Source organism: Humulus lupulus, chromosome 4, assembly GCF_963169125.1.
Source record: "Humulus lupulus chromosome 4, drHumLupu1.1, whole genome shotgun sequence".
Lineage (NCBI taxonomy): Eukaryota > Viridiplantae > Streptophyta > Magnoliopsida > Rosales > Cannabaceae > Humulus > Humulus lupulus.
In genome coordinates, this window is record NC_084796.1 from 60,798,101 (window position 1) to 60,820,616 (window position 22,516).

The window sequence follows — 22,516 nt, forward strand, 5'->3', positions numbered from 1 at the left end:
TTTGAAGGACGACCATATCAGAGATTAGAATGACAAAAGAACCTAAGGGTAGACTGAATGGACAACTTTGCCTCAGATTTTCGGCAAACGAAATAAGGATTGGTTAACACCTCATGGTATGGAAGTCCGTGTGTAAGGGATGGTTGTAGAAGGGTAGTGTGAGGGACCTTGGCTTTGTTTTAAGAAACCATAAGCGGTGCATCAAGTCTGAGATGCGCCCACATATAGACTGAAAGGATGATGGTTTGAGCCTCACGGTAGATGAAAGAATGGGAACATGGTCGGTATATAGAGAATATTCAGTTGACGATGAAGGTATAGCATAAGAGATTTGAGCGCTTGGTCATTTGTGGAGGAATAACCCTAAGACCAGAATCCAGTGAGACTTACTGGGTAATTCATGTTAGAAATCCTTGACTGTATAAGAGGAAAATTAGTTTGGAAGCTGATCTCTTACTTAGGATGGTCTGTGTCGGTTGGATAGGACGCCACGAATTACAGCAAGGTCAGATGCGGTAACAATTGGGATTGATGTGGCGCCGATGACGGGTTGTGAATAGATAAATGTCTTTATGGACAATGAAATCCAGAAAGAAGATCTTGTGAGGATGGTCAAGAAACCTACCATAGTAGTAAGGACTAAAAGATGAAGATCGGATGGATGATTCGATAGAATCTAGTGTTGAGAGGGAGATCCTGAATGAACATCGTATTACCTTCTAAGACATATGGTAACAAGGAAGTTGAAATGGGTGATAAGATCTAATATTCAAATATTAGAAGATATAATGGTATAGTGGTGGATTGCAAGATGATTGTATATAGAAATTTGTAACTCAGCAGATTGAGTTAACACACTTTGGTTCGTGTGAGCGGGTGACATAGCATGGTAATTGATAGTGTCGAGTTGACACCCTTTAGTTTTCCAAGTTTTGGAAAGAAATTAGAGAACGAAGGGAATAATATTGGAACGTAGAATCATTGGTCGATTACAAATAGTATAGAAATCTAAAGACTTAATGATTATACTAAGGGATTATGCATTGAAGGTGCAAATGCTTGAGATATTAAGGAACGTATAAATCCTTGTTGAATTAGTCATAGTAGTGAATGCTGGATTACGGCTAAGATAACACAGCATAAGATATGGTAAGATAGAAAGCGTGAAATGCTGGTTCTAACTAAGACAATACAAGACAACGAGTATTATGGTTTAGTATTGGCTTGGGGAAAGCCAATAAAGTTATTAGAATTATTAAGGCAAAAGTATCTGCCCATCTGCAAGGATATAAGGGTTGCAAGATTCAGGTATAGAAATACAAAATTCCAGATTGGGAGACTTGTAATTCTCCAAGCATTGCAGACAAGAAAGAGTATGATAGTCTGGGAAAGAAAAAAGGAGTTTGATTCCCGGTTTAATAAGAGTTTTGAGACCATACCAAGGATTAGGCCAGGGGCCTACAAGTTTGCCTTACCCTGGTGTGGATGGTGACTTATGGGTTTTATTGGTGTCAATAACAAGACGGCAAACGATCGCTAATGAGATAAGTAGACTCTGGGGTTTCAACAGAGTTTTTGGGTGAGGAAAGGTTAATGAGATTACAGTTATAAGATAAGATCTTATGGAACAAGACTGTCACTCTAGTAAGAGTGTTATTGAAGGATTAAAGGTAACGAATTGGACTCTGGAGTTATGGTCAGAGGTGTGATATTTATTACCTGATGGGTGTTCGAATAAATTTCGAGGATGAAACTGTTATAAGGAGGGGATAGTTGTAACGACCCAAAATTGCTAATAAGGCTTAAGGGCCTTAATTAGTGTGTCCGGAGGGCATGATTGGTATTTATGTGAATGAATGATTAAATGCATGATTTTATGGCATGCATGATTAGATGCATGTTTATGAGTATTATTTGTGCATGTGGGCCTTGTTTGGTTCATTAGGGCATGTTTGTAATTTCGGCCCGTTGCGGGCATAAATGTAATTATATGTGATAATTGTTGATACCACATTATTATGTGGATATATATGCAGCATGTGGCTCGAGACGGTCTTAGTAAGCGGTTTGGCGAAATAGTCACAACAGAGATTTATACCTAACTCGGGGGAGCCTGGGGGTATTTATGGGAATTTGGGTAAAATATATTGTAGACATTGGGGGAAATAATTGGTGATTAGTTGGATGACAAAATTTAAGTGGTAAACATTAGGGACACTCGAGGAATTAGCGGGAATTTGGAGCAAATGACCAAAATGCCCTTAGAGTGATTAATAGGCTTGGAATTAATTGGGAGGGCAAAAGGGTCTTTTGCTTATTAAGGGAATAATTGATATATTAGACTCATTTAGATTTTGGTGGAAGTTATAGAAAAAGGGGCTAGAAGTTGAGGAAGGAAAGAAGGAAAAACAGAACACCCAATTCACCTCTTCCTCTCTCCCTCACGATTTGCTCACTCTCACTCTGCCTTAAGGAATTTGAAGCTAAGAACTCAAGAGGAAGCTTGGGCTAGGTTTGGGACTTTGATCCCTGGAGTAACTAAAGAATTCAGCTGGAACTAGTTCTAAATTAAGGTAATGTTTAAGGTGTTATCTGGGTTTTTCTGGGTTTTGTTATATATGGTTTCTGACTTTGGTTTTGGGATGGAAGTTTAAGGATGTAAACTTGGGAATTTGAGGAATCAAAGCTAGGGGGAAACAGTGAAGGAAAACTAGGGTCGAATTCAGTGATCAGAGGTAACAATTTCTGTCTTTTATTCTCTGGGTTTCTGGTTTTCAGATGATGTTCTTGAGCTTTAGAGCTCAAGTGTGATTTCTATGTTTGATGATGTTTTTAGTTGAGATTTTGATGTTGTTGGGTTGTTTGGTTGAGCTATAGAGAATTGTAGGTTCAATTTTGAGTTTAGTTGAGGTTTGGAGTGGGTTTGTGGAGCTTTGACTCGGGAGAATTCAAAGGAAGAAAACCCAGAATTTGTCAGTTCTGGTGCTAACGCTGTAGCGCTAGGCTTATAGCGCTAGCCTGTGTTTTTGGGAGGCTTTGGTCTCTGTTGGTAGCGCTGTAGCGCCCTTCTGGTGGCGCTGTAGCGCTACCCTACTTCCAGAACTAGATTTTTAGGTACTTTTTAGGGTTTCTCTTGGGGGCTCGAGGGGACGGTTTCACCACTTTTTTTAGTGGAGTTAGAGGTCCTGAGAGCGTGAGTTTGGTCCCTGAATTGTCCTTTGGAATTTAAACTCATCAAAGTACTATTTATGGATTATGACTAGGTTTACACCAAGGCTCGAAGCTAAGGACCGTACTAGGAATCAATTTGTCTTCTCCGCTTGAAATCAAAGGTAAGAGAACTGCACCCGGTTTTGTGGTTATGTTGGGACTAAGAGTTCCCTATACTTGTATGTGATTTCATATGATGGTATTATGCCATGGGGACATGAGATAAACGGCCTAAGAGTGTCGAAATCTATATTTGCGCACAGAACGCAGCTCGGCCACTGGTAGCTGAGGTTAATTAAACAATCACTGAGCTTGGCCTAAGCGAGCCAGAGTCAGTGGGTTGAACACTGGGCTCGGCCTAAGTGAGCCGAAGACAGTGACTTAAATAGAGGGTGCGGCCTAAGGGCGTCGACCCTAGTTATTGAATGATATGTTTACTGTTAATAATCTGATGATTATGACATATTTACTACCTGCGTGAATGATTATTGGTTTACAGATTGATATCACTGATTATGTGAACAACGTGGTCTGCTGAGTATCTGATTGATGATTTGTGAATTATCTGATTGATGATTATTGATTATGCTCTATTATATGGTTTTCTTGTTGGGCCTTGGCTCACGGGTGCTGCGTGGTGCAGGTAAAGGCAAGGGTAAGATGAATCAACCATGGGTTGGAGAGCTCTGGGGGCAAGGTGTACATTGTTAGCTGCTCGGCTGCCATGGTCGAGGGTATTGTATAGGGACAGAAACCTAAAATACGTATTTTTCCATTAGAATGGCCTCAATTGTTTGTAACTTTTGGAAGTTTTGTAAATATGTTCTTTAAACCCTATTTTCGGGATCCCATGTACTAAAAGTTTATTTTAATAAAAAGTATCCATTTATGACCAAAATCTTTTAAACCTAACTTGTTTATGAATTTAGGATCAGATTTTCATTTAAATCCACTGATAACTCTCTGCCCTCTACTGTCATTGGCAAAGATCTGACCCATCTCCTGAATACCACTAACTCTCCAGTGGGTAACAAAGTTCCAAACCCCACAGCATCAAAATCACAGGGTCTACACAGTCTATCAATAATACTACTAGCAACAAAAGAATGTGTAGCACCAGAATCAATCAATACATTACACGGGGTTCCAGCACTAAGAAGCTGACCTGTAACAACTGAGGGAGAAGCCTCAGCTTCTGCTTGTGTCAATGCGAACACTCGAGCTGGGGCCGAGCTGTCTGCTTTCTTGGGTTCTTCTTTTCTTGCCTTAGGGCAATCCTTTTTAAGATGACCCACTGCTCCACATGAGAAGCAGGCCCTTGCCCTACACTCTCCCAAATGATGGCTCTTGCATCTAGGGCACTCAGGATAAGACTTCCAGGCTTCACTACCACCTGGACGACCCATAGAAATACCACGGGGCCGCTTATCAGGACCTGGAACTGGGAAGGTATCAGGAACCTTCCTCTTCTGCTCACTGGGGCCTACACCCCTACCAGAACCCACAAATGGAGGACCTGTCCTCCTGAACTCCTTTCTGGCTGCACTGTCACGCCAGATCCTGTTCTCTACACTCTCAGCTGTGATTGCCTTCTCAACCACCTGTGCATAGGTAGTAACCCCAGCCACAGTGGTGATACGTACATCACGGGCTAATCTGGGCTGTAGCCCCTGCAAAAATCTCTCTCTCCTGGTCCCATCAGTGGGCACCAGCTCCATGGCAAATTTCGTCAAACGATCAAATTTCAAGGCATACTCAGTGACTGATAAATTCCCCTGAAGTAGCCTAATGAACTCCTCGGCCTTCGCCGCCCTGATGGCATCATTATAATATTTTTCATTAAACAGAGTTTGAAACTCCTCCCAACTCAGGGCATTTACATTCTTGGTCTGGGTAATAACCTCCCACCAAATTCGGGCATCCTCCCGAAACATATAAGTGGCACAGGCCACCCTCTCATTACCAGATACCCTCATGAAATCAAGGATAGTGGTAATCATACTCATCCACTGCTCTTCCTTGGCAAGATCTGCACTGCCCTCAAATACTGGAGGTTGTTGCTTCCTGAACCTTTCATAAAGAGGTTCCCATTTATTTCCTACCTCAGGCAGCTGCTCTGCTGCTGGCACCGACACAGGAGGTGCCTTTGATACACTGGCCACTGCAGGCGCTTGCTGCTGTCTCAGGAGACGAAGCTCTTCTCCTTGTCTCAGCATTGTTGCCTGCAGATCACTAACTATCTGCTGCCAGTTTACAGGAGCTGGCTGTGGAATCTGTGACTGGTCATTTTCCTCACCCTGACTATTATTATTCTGGCCCTGATCACTCTGGCCAGCTGAAGTATCTGTCTGCCCTGGATTCATTCTTATCTGTTATACCTTGCTGAAACATTGATCAATACGCCCAGTCAGGTAGTAATAATTAAACCTCTTGCCGCCTTACGGTCCAAGAACAAGCTGACAATTATCATATTCCACAGTCATACAATTATACAGGAAGATACATGTTTATAGCATTTAGCACATAGCATGTATCACATAATAATTCACAATCAACCATATTAATAAGTATGTTCCAGCAATCTCAGTACTAATTAGCACACATTTGCTGAGGATATATTATTTTAGGGCACAGGTTTAACATGGTGTCTCATGCATACAGGTAAAGCATATATGCTATATTTAAGCAGTTATACATATAACTACATAAATAGTTACCAAATCATGAGTCAAGCTTGTCTTCAGTGATGTGTGTACATGCCCAGCCAGTCTGCAGGAATCCTAACCTTGGCACGCTCTAATACCAAGTTGTAATGCCCTGGCTACCCCAGAATAGTTACGGTGAACAGTGAACCAGAAATTTGACTCGCTACCCGAGTCCTTTGGTTAAAAACGTGCTTCTAAGTGTTATTAACAGGCTAAGGTGGAAAACCAATAAAAGGAAAGGATATATTTTATTAAGTATATAAACTGTTCATGAGCTCGTCAAAACATTTACAAGTTATTTATAACACAAAACGGTCACGACTGTTTCAAATTTACAACCCTGTCGACCTAAGCAGCAAAAATAGGGTAAACCCCCTAGTTCCTCTGAGAACTCCTTGGCCGTGGTGGTCAAGCGGCCGCATATGTACACATCACCACCTAAGCTCTCCACTCAAGGCTAGGTGAGCTTTTCTTTCCCTTTACCTGCACCACATAGCACCCATGAGCCAAGGCCCGGCAAGAAAACACAATATAGCATGATATAATATCAACAATGATCATAATAATCATTCAGGACTATCAGTCCAAAACAGATAAGTGACAGTCACAAAAGTCACTAAGTTGGGTATAGCTCCCTTAAACCTTGTGACGTTAGGGTCACCGGGGCTTAACAGATAAGTGAACATTTCACTAGCTTTAACAGGATAGGTGCATGATGACTAGTCACCAACATAACCTTCCTCATGACCCTAGAGTCATAACTATGGAACATCGTTCCCTAGCCATGTGACAAACGATCACCTAGGCCTTTGGCCCTAGCTCTCAGTAACTAGTCTTAGACTAGCCAACCGCTTATAAGTTTCATCGACCTTAGGGTCGGTCCAGCATTAATGCCTTAGATCCATTCAATGCTGATATCGATTAGATCTAATCTTCATTCGGCCCTGCGTTCAGGACGCTTATGCCGTTTATGACTCTTAGGTCAGTATCCCTGACTAGTCAGTACCATATACAAGTAAACAATATTCGCTAGCATTTAATATGCAATCCATGTCCACATTTATCAATCAACGTGCCTCAATAACAATCATGCATGTCACATACATAGGGTGCAATTTTTCTTACCTCTGATTCAAGCGAGAATGAATAAAAGAACGACCCTTGAGAACGATCTAACTTTTAGTCCTTTAGCAGTCACCTAATCATAAAAAATTATAGGATACCATCAATAAAATGATAATCAAGGGTTCCCAAACCAAGATCTAGCCTCCAGGACATAAATCCCCACTAATCTGGGTAGTAGGAACGATCCCGAGGCCTAAAACCATGTTCCCGGGGCCAAAACACTCAAACGAGCTCAACCCTACTCAAGGGCTGCGGCCCTAACACCTTGGGCCGCGGCCCCCAGCCACTCCAGGAGCAAGGGCCACGGCGCCCAGCAAAGGCAAATTATCCCACCTGCTTCTTCGAGCTAGGGTCGCGGCACCCCAAGAACAGGGCCGCGGCCCCCAACCCAGAACCTGCCCAAACACGATTTTCATCATCCCAAACCCTCCAAAAACATACCTAAACACTTCCAAATCATCAAATAAAAGTTCCCAAGCTCCCAATGATCCAAAACCATCAAATCCCAAGGTTTAATCGAACCAAAAACTCAACGATTCACAAGAGCCAATTCTAAGCTTAGAAACTCTAAAAACTCAAAACTTAAAACTTAGATTACCTTTGATTGGGTTGTTTCTCGTCAAATTCTTTGGTCAAGAAGCTTCTAATCTTTCCTAGGATCGCTATGCCTCGATCCTCGCTTGATTCCGACTCCTAGAACTCGAGATTTCTTCCAATATGCTTCGAACGGTAAAAATGAACTAACGGGAAAGAACGAGAGGTTTTTCTAACGTACGTTCTATCTGACAAGCTACTTCAAGCTTAAGTAACCTCAAATAAAACCTAGTGCTCGGGGTCCCGAAAACACCCCCGGGGACATTATAGTCAAAACTTCCAGAATTTCCTCCTGATCTCAATAACTCCCAATTTATCATCAAATAACCTTCTCATTATCCAATATCCCAATAAAAGACCCCCGTTATGACAAAACCGCTAACTCATAATATAAGACCGTCTCATGCCGAATAGCTCGAATATATCTCCATAATAATGGGATCTCATTCACAAATCACAATATGCACCCAAATATACAAATATACCCTTAACGGGCCAAATTATCAAAACACCCTAATATTCAAATATGGACCCACATGCATGCATATAACATCATATTATAATATAATTCACATAAGCATGCATATATTCATTTAATGGCATAATTAAACAGTTATGGCCCTCCCGACCTACTAATCCAGCCATTAAACTGCATTAGGGTTTTCGGGGCATTACAGGCAGTAACATGCCTCGACGATGTCTATGAAAGTCCGAGCCAATCATTGGGGGTTGCCACATGTCAGAGGTGAAAATACGAACAACATTTTCCCCCCAAGTCTCTACTCGCCCTTGGGCAGTGGAGACTTAACTTAAAGGTGATTTGAAAAAATGGAGGGAAAAAACGTTTGGGCTTTCCTCTGACATCACTCTGAAAAGAAAACCCACGTGTCAATGCCCCATTGTTGGGCCCATCAATTTGTGCATTTAATTAGGGGTCAACTCCGAGATCCCAAATGTCTACTCTGCACTCAAGGCATCTTTTCCCAAAGAAACAATGATTGCAATTTGTGCCTTTTGAACCCTAACCGTTGGATCACCCTCATGAACTTACTAAGTGATAACTCTACAAAATAGAGTTATTTTACCATATTTTTATGCTAATTGTTGCTTAGTCTTTGAGTTTTTAAGTAACTTATTAAGTTTTTAAGTAATTTTGAATTTATTAGTCTTATTATAATTTTTTAGATTGTTATATGTTTTTATATGTACGCCCTAAATATCCACGGGCTATTAGCAAGCGGAGGAAAGGCATAATTACATCAGCCACGTGGATGCCACGTACTCGAAGCTGCTATTACCAGGTCCTACCTCTTTAGCTCGAGGTAACCAAAGGCTTAATAAGATTACTAAGGAGTTGGGTCAGAAGTATGGACATCACGAGCTGAGAGTACGTCAAGCTCGAGGGGCGAGCTTGAGTTGGCACCTCTAACCCCTTATAAAGTCAACCACGCAATGTAAACGTGCATATATTAGACATCACGTGTCTGATCCATCCCTGAATTCTCGGACACGCAGCATAAACGTGCGTGTTTAGGCACCCACGACTGGGTTGGGCCATGCGGCCCATTATCCCCCTTACCTATTGATTAGACCACACTTAATTGTCAGGTTTTAGGAATTAATCATGAATGTCACAAAAGTGACATGATGGGTAAGAAGGTCACGGGATGACCTCCTTTGCCATCCCCCAGGTGTCTTCTCCCTATAAATATGGAGACCCTGGGAGTTGCAAAGGGTTGGATTCTAATCTACAAAGAAATACCCTGTAAAGAATATCATAAAGATATCAATAATATTGGATGGTGGACTAGAAGGATTTTAACCTTTGAACCACCTAAAAAAGTATTCGTGTTATCATTTTATTTTGAGATCATTCATCTATTACGGTTCATTATTTAGCACTAATCCCGCTCTTTATTCTATTAATTATCTGTTGCCGAAGAACCGCTTCAACAGTTTGGTGCTTTCATTGAGAGCCTGTTTGATTGGTGCTATCGCAAATACCCAACCATGGTAGTCACTCGCTCAAGACATGGTAACGAGGCGGACCAACGTGATGGGCAGGAGGCCCATCATGCTGCCATGTCCGATGATCAGAACCCTGAGGTTCAGCAGCGGCCGGGCAAGCAACCAGTAGGCCAAGACGACACTGGAAGTTCGGCTCCCCGGCCGCCCAATCCGAACCAAGATTTTTACACGGCGGTAGAAATGGAAAATGCTCAGCTGAGGAGTAAGCTGGCGAAAGCTAACCAGCAGATTTAAGAGGTTTTGGCCCGACTACCCCTCTTACAACCGACGTTAATGTCAGAAAGAGGCAAGGTGAGACTCATAAGTCCCGCCGGGGTAATCAGTCCAGACCCGGTCGATCGGTCAGACCCCCGACGTCAAATTCTACTCCCACATCCCACCACTGAGAAACCACTTTTGAGGAACTACCTAGGGCCGAGCAGCAGTACAGCCGATCGGTCCAGACCTCAACTCCCAGCTCACTTTCGCCCTCGAGCGCGCTTAGGAGGGCTCGAGGGAGCTCGCAAAGGAGATCCGGGGAGGGCTCACGATGACAGCCCGCCCCGGCCAGCCATCCTGTGCCCCGCTCAGACCACCGAGCACAGGACGCGGAGGATGGTAGAGCGGAGCGGCCGCGACCTAACTTGATCTGCCCTGACGGGACTAGGATCGCATCCCCGGTCATGCATCCTCCTTCACCGATAAGATACCCGTCTCCTCCCCTGCCAGTTCGAGACATTCCAGCTCATGGGAGCAGCAGGAGAAATCCTCCTTCTGCCGGACCTTCCCATCGTAGCCGGGTGCCTAGAGAAGTCCTGGATCCTCATCCTCAGCGGTGGGCCCCGTGCTTCTCAAACGGAAGCTATTGGACTGGAAGCCGCCGAAGGGATTTATCCGGCGGAGACCTGCGCCACCGCTTGAGCTCGGCGCAAAGTCCTGAGGCCGCCCCTAGGGACGACCTCCGAGATCGCCTAAACTCTTGAAGGGGAGACCTAGTTGGAAACGGCAGCCGCACTCGCCAAAGGGAAGACCTGTCCGAAGTACGAGACAGCGGAAATGTCCCATATAACCTCTCTCAAGATAGGAGGGACAATAACCCACCAAACGCGTACAATGGATCCGGAGCTGTTGAACAGCCCCGGAACAACCAAGGAAGTCAGGACAAAACCCTTGAGCGTTTGGCTCAGATGGAGGAGCTGATGAGGAAGCTCCTATCAGAAAAAGAAAAAGATGAGTATGATTCAGGGGACGAACTTGAGCTCTTCGCCCCCAGCATAGCAACGACGGCGTATCCACCTGGTTTCCGTATGCCTCACTTGTCCAAGTTTAACGGAGATGGGGACCCGTCAGATCATCTGGGTATGTTCAATACCTTGATGATGGCCCACAACATTGGTCCCGAGCTAAGATGTCTAATATTTCCTTCCACCTTGACTGGGCCGGCCAGAATGGTTCAAACAGAGTAAGAAGCAGTCAATCAGCTCGTGGAAAGTTTTCTTTGCTAACTTCAAGACAGCATTCTGAGCTTCCCAGGCTGCCCGCGTCAAGGCCGATACCCTGGCAAATGTAAGGCAACAACCCGATGAGCCTCTGAAGGCTTACCTGAGCAGATTCGCGAACGTCGCTGCTCAGGCCAGAGACGCAGATGACAGCTCCAAGCTCATGGCTTTGAGGACTAGGATCCTCGTCGGAGGACTCTGGAAAGAGATACAAAGGAAGGGAGTCAGCACCGTAAATGAATTCCTAAATAGGGCCCAGGGATGGATAAACCTGGAGGAGGCGCGAGCATCAGCCGCGGGAACCAGCCAGGCCCCTAAACAGCCCACTGGAGTGGGAATGGAGGTCGTGACAGCGACCCAAACTTTTACACAGAATAACCAGTTTGGTGGAGGCAAGAGAAATGGGAGCAGGGAGGGCAACCAGCACGGTCCAAAGAAGAACAAGTCCGTAGAAAAATTCAAGCCGGTCTACGTGACTTATACCGAGCTCACCCACTCTAGGGAGAACATCTTCCTAGCAAATTCTGCTCGCCTCCCTTGGAAGAAGCCAGAACCGTTAAAGCACCAGAAGGGTAAGCGTGACCCTTCCAAGTTTTGTCGGTTCCACAATGATATTGGCCACAATACCGATGATTGTAGGCACCTGAAGGATGAGATCAAGACTCTCATCAAGGCCAGACCCTTGGCTCAGTATGTGCGAAATAGAGTTCCCGCCGGTCATCCAGCTCCGGAGGTCCCGGTAAGTCAGCCTGGATCTCGGGTAGATCAGGACGTCCCTCCTCCCGTGATAGGAGGAGAGATTTCCATGATCTCTGGAGGTCCCCATCTAGTTGGCACGAGCAGAGGTGCCCAAAAGAGATACGTCAACGAACTTAAGGTTCATAATGGAGTAGAGTTTGTCCCTGAGCAGCATCTACCGAAGCAGCAACGATTGGAGAGGCAACCAATCATATTTACTGAAGAAGATGCCAGCCACGTCCAGTTCCCTCATAACGACCCTCTGGTCGTAGCCGTGCAACTCGCTAATCGGAGGGTTAGGAGAGTGCTGGTCGATAATGGGAGCTCGGTAAACCTACTGTTCCGGTCCACGCTGGAAAAGATGGGTTTGTCTGTCATCGAGCTGAAAGCCACCTCCATGATGCTTTACGGATTCTCCGAAAAAGGATCAGCGGCAATAGGAACGATCGAGCTGGTGATCACCTTGGGAGAGGGACCTCGGACAGTCTCAAACCTCCTCTAGTTTGTGATCATCGATTGTCCCGCTGCGTACAATGCCATTTTGGGTCGACCTACACTAATAGCGTTTGAAGCCATTACCTCCATCCGCCACCTCGCGCTAAAATTCCCCTCTTAAACGGGGATATGCACGGTCCGTGGCGATCAACTTGCTGCCAGGGAATGCTACATCATTTCTATGAAGGGAAAATTAAAACCTGGGCAGGTAACGATGACCGTCTAAGGTGGAAATGAGGAATCTCAAGAACTCGTGCCTAGTCCTGAGATTAAAAAACCTCATAATGCCGAAAGGGAAAATATCATCTTAGGTGATGATATCGACCCCAGAATAGGCGAGGATAAATCCGAGCTCCAAGCTATCGAAGAGCTCGAGGAGGTAAATATCGATCCACAGAATCCCTCGCGGATGGTAAAGCTCGGGAAAAATCTATGTGACAAAAGGAAGGCGGAGTTGATTAAGTTCCTGCAGGAGAACCTGGATGTGTTTGCATGGTCTCATGAGGACATGGTGGGGATCAGTCCAAGCGTCATCATGCACACCCTCCATTTGGATAAAAGCGTGCCTGCGAAATCCCAGAAACAGAGGCGCCTAGGAACAACCTGAGCTGAAGCACTAAAAGAGGAAGTAGCCCGGCTCTTAAAGTCGGCTTTATCCACGAAGCTAAGTTCCCGGTCTGGGTCGCCAATCCTGTGTTGGTCTCGAAGCCCAACGGGAAGTGGCGGACCTGCATCGACTTATCCGATCTGAACAAAGCTTGCCCCAAAGACTGTTTCCCCTTGCCAAGGATCGACCAATTGGTAGACGCCACAGCGGGGCACGAGCTAATGTCCTTTATGGATGCATATTCGGGATATAATCAGATTGCCATGAATCCAGGGGACTAGGAGCACACTAGCTTCATGACCCCAACTAACGTTTATTGTTACAAGGTCATGCCATTCGGACTGAAGAACGCCGGAGCTACATACCAGAGGTTGGTAAACAGGATGTTTGTCAACCAGATTGGGAAGAACATGGAAGTATACGTTGACGACATGCTGGTCAAGTAAAAAACTATTGATAACCATGTTTCCGACCTGGAGGAATGCTTTAAGATATTGAGAGAATACAGCATGAGGCTTAACCCACAGAAATGTACTTTCGGGGTCGCGTCTGGAAAATTCCTGGGTTTCATTGTCAATACCAGAGGAATCGAGGCAAACCCCGATAAGATCAGGTCGTTGCTCGAGCTGCCCCCGCCTCGGTCGCGAAAGGACGTTCAAGGCTTAATCAGAAAGGCTATCTTTTGTTTATTAAGTAATGAGAATTAATTTTTGTTTTCTTTCTTTCATTATTGTGTATATTTGTGGATGTAATGTCAAGTAACCATGAAAGACCCTTTCCTAATTACTTGGGGGGCAAATGTCCTGGATTCAACCAGGTCCTAAAACTTAGAAGTTAGTTCAAATTGATTGATCGATGTTTTTTTTTTTTTAAAAAAAAAGCACGAGATATAGATAAAGGATTAACGCGAACTAAGTTGTATCCTGGATATAACCAGGCCATACTAAAAAACTTAGAACTTAATTCAAATTGATTGATCGATGTTTTTCTTAAAGAGCATGAGATATCAATAAAGGATTGACCCGAACTAAGTTTTCAAAATTAATGTCCTGGATTCAACCAGGTCCTAAAAACTTAGAAGTTAATTCAAATTGATTAATCGATGTTTTTCTTAAAAAGCACGAGATATCAATAAAGAATTAACCCGAACTAAGTTTTCAAAATTAATGTCCTGGATTCAACCAGGTCCTAAAACTTAGAAGTTAGTTCAAATTGATTGATCGATGTTTTTCCTAAAAAACACGAGATATTGATAAAAAATTAACGCGAACTAAGTTTTTAAATTAATGTCCTGGATACAACCAGGACTTGTCTTAGAAGTTGGTTCAAGATTGATTAGCATGTTTTTTCCTAGAAAAGCATAAGATACCAATCACAACACCAACAAAAACTAAGATTATTACCAAATGCATAGAAGAGAAACAAGATAGAGGCAAAAATATGTAAATCAATTAAAATAAAAGTTGAAGAAATCGATTGTCTCGAGGTCAGAAAACCTCATAATAGAAAGTTAAAAAAAAATGTGTAAAGGATAAAAAGAAAAAGAAAAGTCCTATGCCCCGCCAGGCCGCTTTGATGAGGTCGCCCCCTTGCCCTTCTGCTCGGTGGCAGTGGAAGTCTCCCCGGTCTCGGAGGGCGCCTCTTACTGAAGGCGAGCCTTGAACTTCTCCAAGAAGGAATCCCACGTGTCCGGCCCCAGAAAGGAGAAGTCACCTTCCGGATTGAAGACCCAGCAGTGGTACAGCATATCCTCCATGGAGGAGCTGGAAGCTGCCCTCTCCGCTGCCAGGGCGGCCTTGGCCTCTTCGGCCTCAACCTTCGCGGCGTCCAGTGCGGCCTGGGCAGCCTTAGCCTCCTCGAGCTCGATGTTCGCAGCGGCTAGGGCGGCCTTGGTGGCATCGGCCTCCTGTAGCTTGGTTCAGGATGCCTCCAGCTCGACTTGGGCGACCCTCTCATTTTCTCGAGCAGTTGCCAGGGCTGCCTTGGCGTCCCTTTCCTGTTGTTGAGTCATCACGAGAGAGACCTGAGTAGCCTGGTGCTCGCCCCTGATCTCCTCGATCCTGGCCCGGGACCGAGATATGCTCCGGTGGAGAGCCAGAGCCCCCTGCAAGACCAAAGATAATAAGGCAAGTGCCTTAGGAAAAGTAATAATACAAACAAACAGGGAGTACCAGTGGCAAGGCCAACTTACCGTGAGGGTCATCCCCAGTGAAGACTCCATCACATTCTCGGGACTCCTTGTCTCGATCTCCCGTAGATCCCTTGAGGTGGCATTGTAACAGTGATCCACCATGTAGGTCGCAGTCTCATAGACCGTCCCCCTGAAGACATCGGGGATTTTTTCCAAGGCCCGGGGGTTGACCGGGACGCGCACCTCGGGGGTCGTAGTTGATAAGGTTCCAGGGAGCGCCTTAGGTTCCCGAATAGAGACGAGAGCTCGCGGAGGAGGCGGGGGCATCTTCTCCATTGTAGGAGGGGGCAGAGGCACTTTCTCCTGGACAGCCGGGGCTTGATTTTTCCCCTTTGCAGGAGACTTGGAGATAGTCTCGATGGCTTTCTTCGCCGTCCGAAGCCTCTTCACCATGGGCCCGAAAGCCCCGGAGGAAGGGTTCCCTCCAGGGAACATGGCTCGCAAATCCTTGTTCTCGGGCTGAGACATCTCCTCTGTTGAAGCAAAGACAGAAAAGCATTAATATACATGTAAAAATATTTGTGCAAAGCGACAAAAGAAAATAAAGCAGGTCTTAAGTATGTATTGAAAGGGGTCCTACCCTCCGAGCTAGAGGAGGAATCTATGGTCACGACCTCCGGCCCTGTAGCTTCGGTGGGGGAGTCTAAGGTAACGACTTCGCGAGCTAAAAGAGGGTCTGGGTCCTAATCTGCCTCGGGACTGGACTCTTCTACGTACTGCCTAAGACCCGGAGCTACTACACCTTCCAGGAGGGAGGGCCACGACCTAAGATTGGTCCCGTACTCCTCGAAAAAGGCCGACCTAAAAGCTAAGGTATTATCTACAACTATGGTACCCCTAGGGCGGCTCATGTCATAACGTAGCACGAGTTGGTCGACGCATTGGAGTAGGGTGATGTCGCAGTCTGGGTCATTTTGGTGGCGATGAACGGGTTGGCTGGGGTTAAACCTAGCAAGCCGTAGGTCGGCAGTGGCCTTATCTAAATCCCTAAACAAATAAGGATTACCTCGGCCGGAGGGGCTGGCTGCTGCCCTGGACTGGGCCCTCTCCACATTTACTTCTTGGGTGACCTCCAGAGCCCACTTCCGCCGCACGAGGGGGACCTCGTCCTCATCCTCGCCCGTGGCCCCCTCCTCGGAAATGGGCACCATCTCGCGAGCAGGGGGAAGGATCCGCGGTCTCCTCAAGGCCAAAGTCTGGCCCGGAGAGATTAACTTGCACGCCAGCATCGTCTCATCGGACACGAGCTGGCGATGATCCTTTTCACTTGGGGTAAGCCCCGCCAAGGTCTCGTATTGAACCCCAAGGGTCACGGACTTGGTCGTCCTCGCGAAAATAGCTGCATGATAGTTTCTAAGTCAGGAATGAGTAAAAAGAGGCTAATCAGCAATCAACTTACGAGCTGAGGGTAGAAGGTACTTACGGGGACGGTTGAAATAATGGTGCTCGCAGTTGCGGAACCCCTTTGACATAAAGAACTGGTCCTTAAAGTTGTTGGGGTGGCTGGGCAGCTCGATGACCGCAACCGAATTTGGAAAACGGGTCAAGTAGTAGAACCCGTCGCCTCGCCCCCGCTGCTCTGGGCTGGCTTTGAGGCAGAAGAAGTAGAGGATGTCCACCGGCGTGGGGACCTCCCATTCCTGCTTCAAGAATAGATACTTCAACCACGCTAACAAACGATATGAGTTAGGGGGGAGCTGGAAGGGAGCCAGCTTCACGTAATTTAAAAAATCCGCGAAGTACTGGTCCAGTGGGAGGAAGGCCCCAGCCTTGAGATGCTCGTCCCTCTAGGCGGCGTACTCCTCATCAAGCGGCGCGCAGCTTCGCTCGCCTTCAAGGGGAGGTCGGGCGTCCAGGGCGCCCCTCCCTATCTCAATATTATGGGAAAGAAAGATTTTGTTGACTTTCCCTTGGGTGGTGACCTTCGAGGTGATCCTCTCGGCCTCGAAAAAGGCGTCGGGCCCCACCTCGACCTCCTTTTCCACAGTTGGACCAAAGTTGGGGATCGGGGAGTCCGTGACCACCTCCTTTCCTTTGTTGGATTGCTGGGAAGACGAGCTGCCCGCACTCTTCTTGGGTGCGCTCTTCTTAGGTCCCATCTGATCGCCTAACGAACAAAGAAGAAAATTTAGAAAAGGCGACCTAAGTATAAGAAAGAATCTAGCGCGAAGTGTTTCCTTTACACGGGCTGAGGTAATCTTAGCCCGTGGCGAGTGAGACCATGTGGTTCTATGAACACGCGCCTGTGCTCCCAACGGGTCCCCGATTACTCGGAATCCGTGTGTCAGGAGGGTCAGAGTAAAAGTTTGCCTTGGAAGGACAGTTTCAGTAGGGAAAACTGCCTGTGAAGCGTGTCCCCTAAGCTACCCGGTTTTTGCACCCTAAGAACTGGCTATTCCAAGCAGGCATAAAAAAATTTTACCCAGAAAATCACCCCAGAAAGTGTATCCTATGAGTCATGCTCCTAAATGGTTTTTCCTACAGTCGATGCCTCTAGGATAAAAACCTACGCATAAAATACCAGCAAAAAACAAGCAACCTACTGCATGCGATTAAAGAGAAAGTTTACCTAAGCAACAGCGGAGGAAAACATTTAAAACATACACAAACGGAGGAGGACTTACAGAAATGACTTGCTGTGGTGAGACTGAGAGGGTCGTCTGGGTTGAAATCCTGTTGGGATCGCTGGTACCGGGGTCTCGAAGGAGCTCTCGTGTTTGAATTTCTGGAACGCTGGGAACAGTGACCGGAAGAAAGGAAGGATTTTGAGACTTAGAAGAAAGAAGAAGATGAGAAAATGAGAAAATTTTCAAATGAACGGGTAGCCCATGCAAAAGGTGGCCAACCCTTTTATATACGTAAAAGGCCAAAGGAGGAGGGCCGTTGGATCGCCTTGATGTAGGATACGAGGATCACTACTCGAAAGATGAAACGATGGCCGAATATAAGCTAGGCCATTTAATACGGTTCTCGGAAGACGGACCGTCACCAACCACGATGCTCCACGTATTCGGTACCAGCGTAATGGGCGGAATGTGAAGAGTCCACAAAGAAGCCTAAAAGCCCCCACTGTGGCCCCAGGTGACGTCGTGTGCCACGAGCAGGGGCTTGGGGGGAAAATGTACGCCCTAAATATCCACGGGCTATTAGCAAGCGGAGGAAGGGCATAATTACATCAGCCACGTGGATGCCACATACCCAGAGCTGCTGTTACCAGGTCCTACCTCTTTAGCTCAAGGTAACCAAAGGCTTAATAAGATTACTAAGGAGTCGGGTCAGAAGTATGGACATCACGAGCTGAGAGTACGTCAAACTCGAGGTGCGAGCTTGAGTTGGCACCTCTGACCCCTTATAAAGTCAACCCGCAATGTAAACGTGCATATATCAGACATCACATGTCTGATCCATCCCTGAATTCTCGGACACGCAACATAAACGTGCGTGTTCAGGCACCCACGACTGGGTTGGGTCGTGCGGCCCATTATCCCCCTTACCTATTGATTAGACCACATTTAATTGTCAGGTTTTAGGAATTAATCATGAATGTCACAGAAGTGACATGATGGGTAAGAAGGTCACGGGATGACCTCCTTTGCCTTCCCCCAGGTGTCTTCTCCCTATAAATATGGAGACCCTGGGAGTTGCAAAGGGTTGGATTCTAATCTACAAAGAAATACCCTGTAAAGAATATCAGAAAGATATCAATAATATTGACTGGTGGACTAGAAGGATTTTAACCTTTGAACCACCTAAAAAAGTATTCGTGTTATCATTTTATTTTGAGATCATTCATCTATTATGGTTCATTATTTAGCACTAATCCCACTCTTTATTCTTTTATTTATCTGTTGCCGAAGAACCGCGTCAACATTATAGATATTTTATTATAATTTGTTATAGTTTAATTATTTGAAATTAGTATTGTTAAGTTAGAAGTAAAAAGATGCACTTTTGAGCTTAAATGTTTAAGTAAATTAAGTTTTAATTAATATTTTCAAAGAATTATTATGACTCATTTTATAATTGAAATTATTTGATTATGATTTAATTTATTTTTTAGGAAAATTATTGAATTTGAGGTGCTTGAAGTAGAAAAATAAAGAAAAGAAATTAAAGTTGTGATGAAAGGAGAATTATGACATTTTTGAAGAGAAAAGCAAGGGATTTGGGCATTTTCCAAAGACCCAGCTTGTCTCCCTCTCTGCCCAGACACCAGGCCCACACCACACCACTCGGCCCACCTGCCTGCCCAGCCAGGCCCGCGCCACCTGCCCAGCCCGTGCACCAGCTCTGCCTAGGCCAGGCCCGAAGTCCCCCCCAGCCTTTAGCCAGCCACGGCCCAGTTGCCTCTTTCGACCGACTAGCTACCCCTTTCGACCCACCAGCTACCCCTTTCGGCCCACCTCTGCCAGCAGGCCAGGCCTAAGCCCAATACCCCTACCAACAGCCACCAAGCTGCCTTGCCTCTTCCTTGAGCCCATCAATTGTCCCATTGTCCCTTTATCCAAAAATGTCACATTTTTACCCAACTTTTCTACACATTTTCACCACAAAATCATCATTACACCCTAGAATTTACCCCTACTTGCCATATTATTATTATTAATTTAATTAATCTAATCAATTTAATTAATTTAAATTGATTATTTTAATAATCTCATTTTGGCTATAAATATGTAATTTCAAGACCATTTGTGTGTGCTTAATTTTTGGGTAACCATCATCTTTTCTACCATTTTCTCTCTATCATTCTCTCTTCTATTTAAGTGTTTTTCAAGAGTATTTTTAAGTATGTATTTTTATTTATTTTGTAATTTCTATTCTAGTTATGTGCTTCTAATCTTTTTCATAAGATTATTAAGATCATGATGAAGCAACTTGTAACTAGATAATATTTATATTGTATGTTGATTTCCCTTGTAATGCAACAAAGTTTATGGATTTTTCTTCTTCATATATGTCTTTCATCTTTAATATCTCATATTTTGGATTGTTAGATAATATTGCACTTTGTTCTTCATTTTGCAAAACATAATATTATTTGTGTAAGATGTGTCATTAAATTGTACACATCAAATGCTTAGAACAAAAATATTATGTTTTGCCTTATAAATAATGTTATTTGATTTTTTGTTGTTTCATTAGGTTGATTCACATTAAATACTTTGAAATTATACTTTTTTGAAAAGTGAAGAAAAATCCTATCTTTTTAGAAATAATTTGTGCTTAAAATTATAAATCTATTTGGACATTGATAGTTTGACATATTTTAACTATCACTAAAACTTGTGAATCAATATACTAATAAGTATTATTAAACTTACATTTTGTGGATTCTAGTATCTTAATAGTCTTTCTTTTACAACTTATTTTCAAATTATAATTGATTTATTTTTATTCTCTTAAATAGCTTTATTTTAAATATTTTATTTTATGTTCATGACATTAAATCTCATCAATCTTTGGAGCTAGGTTAGAATTTATTAATTTTAGTTTAAAATAGTTTTCTTTTTTATTTTAGACAACTCCTTTGGGTTTGACATCCTTGCTTACACGATCACTATTCTATATGAACGATTCGTGCGCTTGCGATTTACATATTTAAAACATACCCATTTTAGGTCCATCTAAGGCAAGCCATCCGACAGTCGTGGGGAGGTTACTTCCCTCATAAGTTTTACTGGGTATAAAATCCCAAGAAAACCATCTCCAGCCTCACATGATAACCATACGAAAATCAAATCCTTCCTAGAACACTCATTTCTCTCTCGCTTGCCCTTCTTCTTCAATCCTTCTTTCCAGGAGCTCTGGATGACTGGCGGGATCATCGTACCTCTGGGTAGACGATAAACAATACTTCAAGGTTAGGACTCACCTCAGCACCTACCTTCGTTTCATCTCAAGTAAGCACCTTCGACCCACTTTTTTATGTTTTGTGTGTGCTTGAGATTTTTTTTATATGTTTAGGAATGTCAGTGGTATGAAATTTTGGAGTCTGTTTTTAGTTTTCACAAGTCATTTTAGGCACATTTTGAGATTAGGCTTGTTTGAAATGACCCTCAAAAGTCTTTATGCCAACTTTGCATTTCTGATTCTGGTAGGTTCATCTCCTCTGGCTTGTCCTTAGGCGCCGGGGATACCCCACATTTCCAAAACTTTTCTCTTCTTCTCAAGCAATATCCCTAGAGTCATTCGTGTTTTGGCCATCTTTCCTTCGATCAGAATACTGACTGCTTGGTTTTTTGTCTCAGATGTCCAAGGAACTACAACAATTACACGAACACAAGTTTTATCTCTTCGACTAAGAGATCTTCGATATGGCCCGAGCACGAGATGTTTCTAAAGGCAATGTAAGGACGGGAATCCAAGAGACAGCTGGGGAGCTAGTCTTTCGTCCCGACATCCAAGTGGAAGTGAGGCCCGAAATACCCGAAGGCCGGGACCTAACTGTGGAGGAGGTTAACAGGGCCCCTCTTTCACACCCTACCCAAAAATATGAGGGCGTTTGAAGCAGAGGATTACCATATCTGCTTCGACACCCTGATGCCCTCGAGGTGATCATGAGATATTACTTGGTCAAAGACAAATGCCTCCGAGAGGGTGCATCGTAGCGTAAACGGCCCGGGCGCCTCGAGCCAGGCCCACCTTATGGCAAGGGCTACCCTACCCCTCAAATAGTACTTAGTGAACTTCCTGAAGTTTGTGGAGATAGCCCCTTTCTAGCTTTCCCCCAATGACTACAGAGTGCTCGCAGGGATGTACATTCTATACTAGAAGTAGAAATGGCCCAAGCCCTCGCCGGCGGAGATCCTTTACTTCTACAGCTTCAAAACCACTCCTCGGAAGAAAGGCTCCAAGCAAGACGGGTATTATGCCCTAGCAAAGTACGCGACCTCGTCGCTCAACTATAAAGCTCCTCACCATAATGAGAATCACTCTCGAGACTACAAGGATGCCTTCTTCTTCACGGACGGCTTCCCGACCCGTAGCAACCCAACCCTGATTCTTAACTTCACCCGAGTTGGTGAGTATCTTTCCGAACGCACTATCATTTACCTTACTAGAGCTTTTCTATATTCGATACTTAGTCGATTCCTTTTGAATAGGTCATTTTCGCTGAACCCACTATGTCCAGCTCTTCGAGGATCATCTCCAGGCAATGAAGGCTCTCCCCGACTGGGATTTGGACCTTAGCATCCTGGTAATATAATCGAACCTCATTAGGTTGGGGCTTCTCAGCGTAGAATAACAAATCAACAACCTGGAGCTGACCAAGTACCACTAGTCCAAAAAGTCTCAAGAGTTACATAGATGGGCTGGCCAAGAGGGCATTACAGAAACGGCT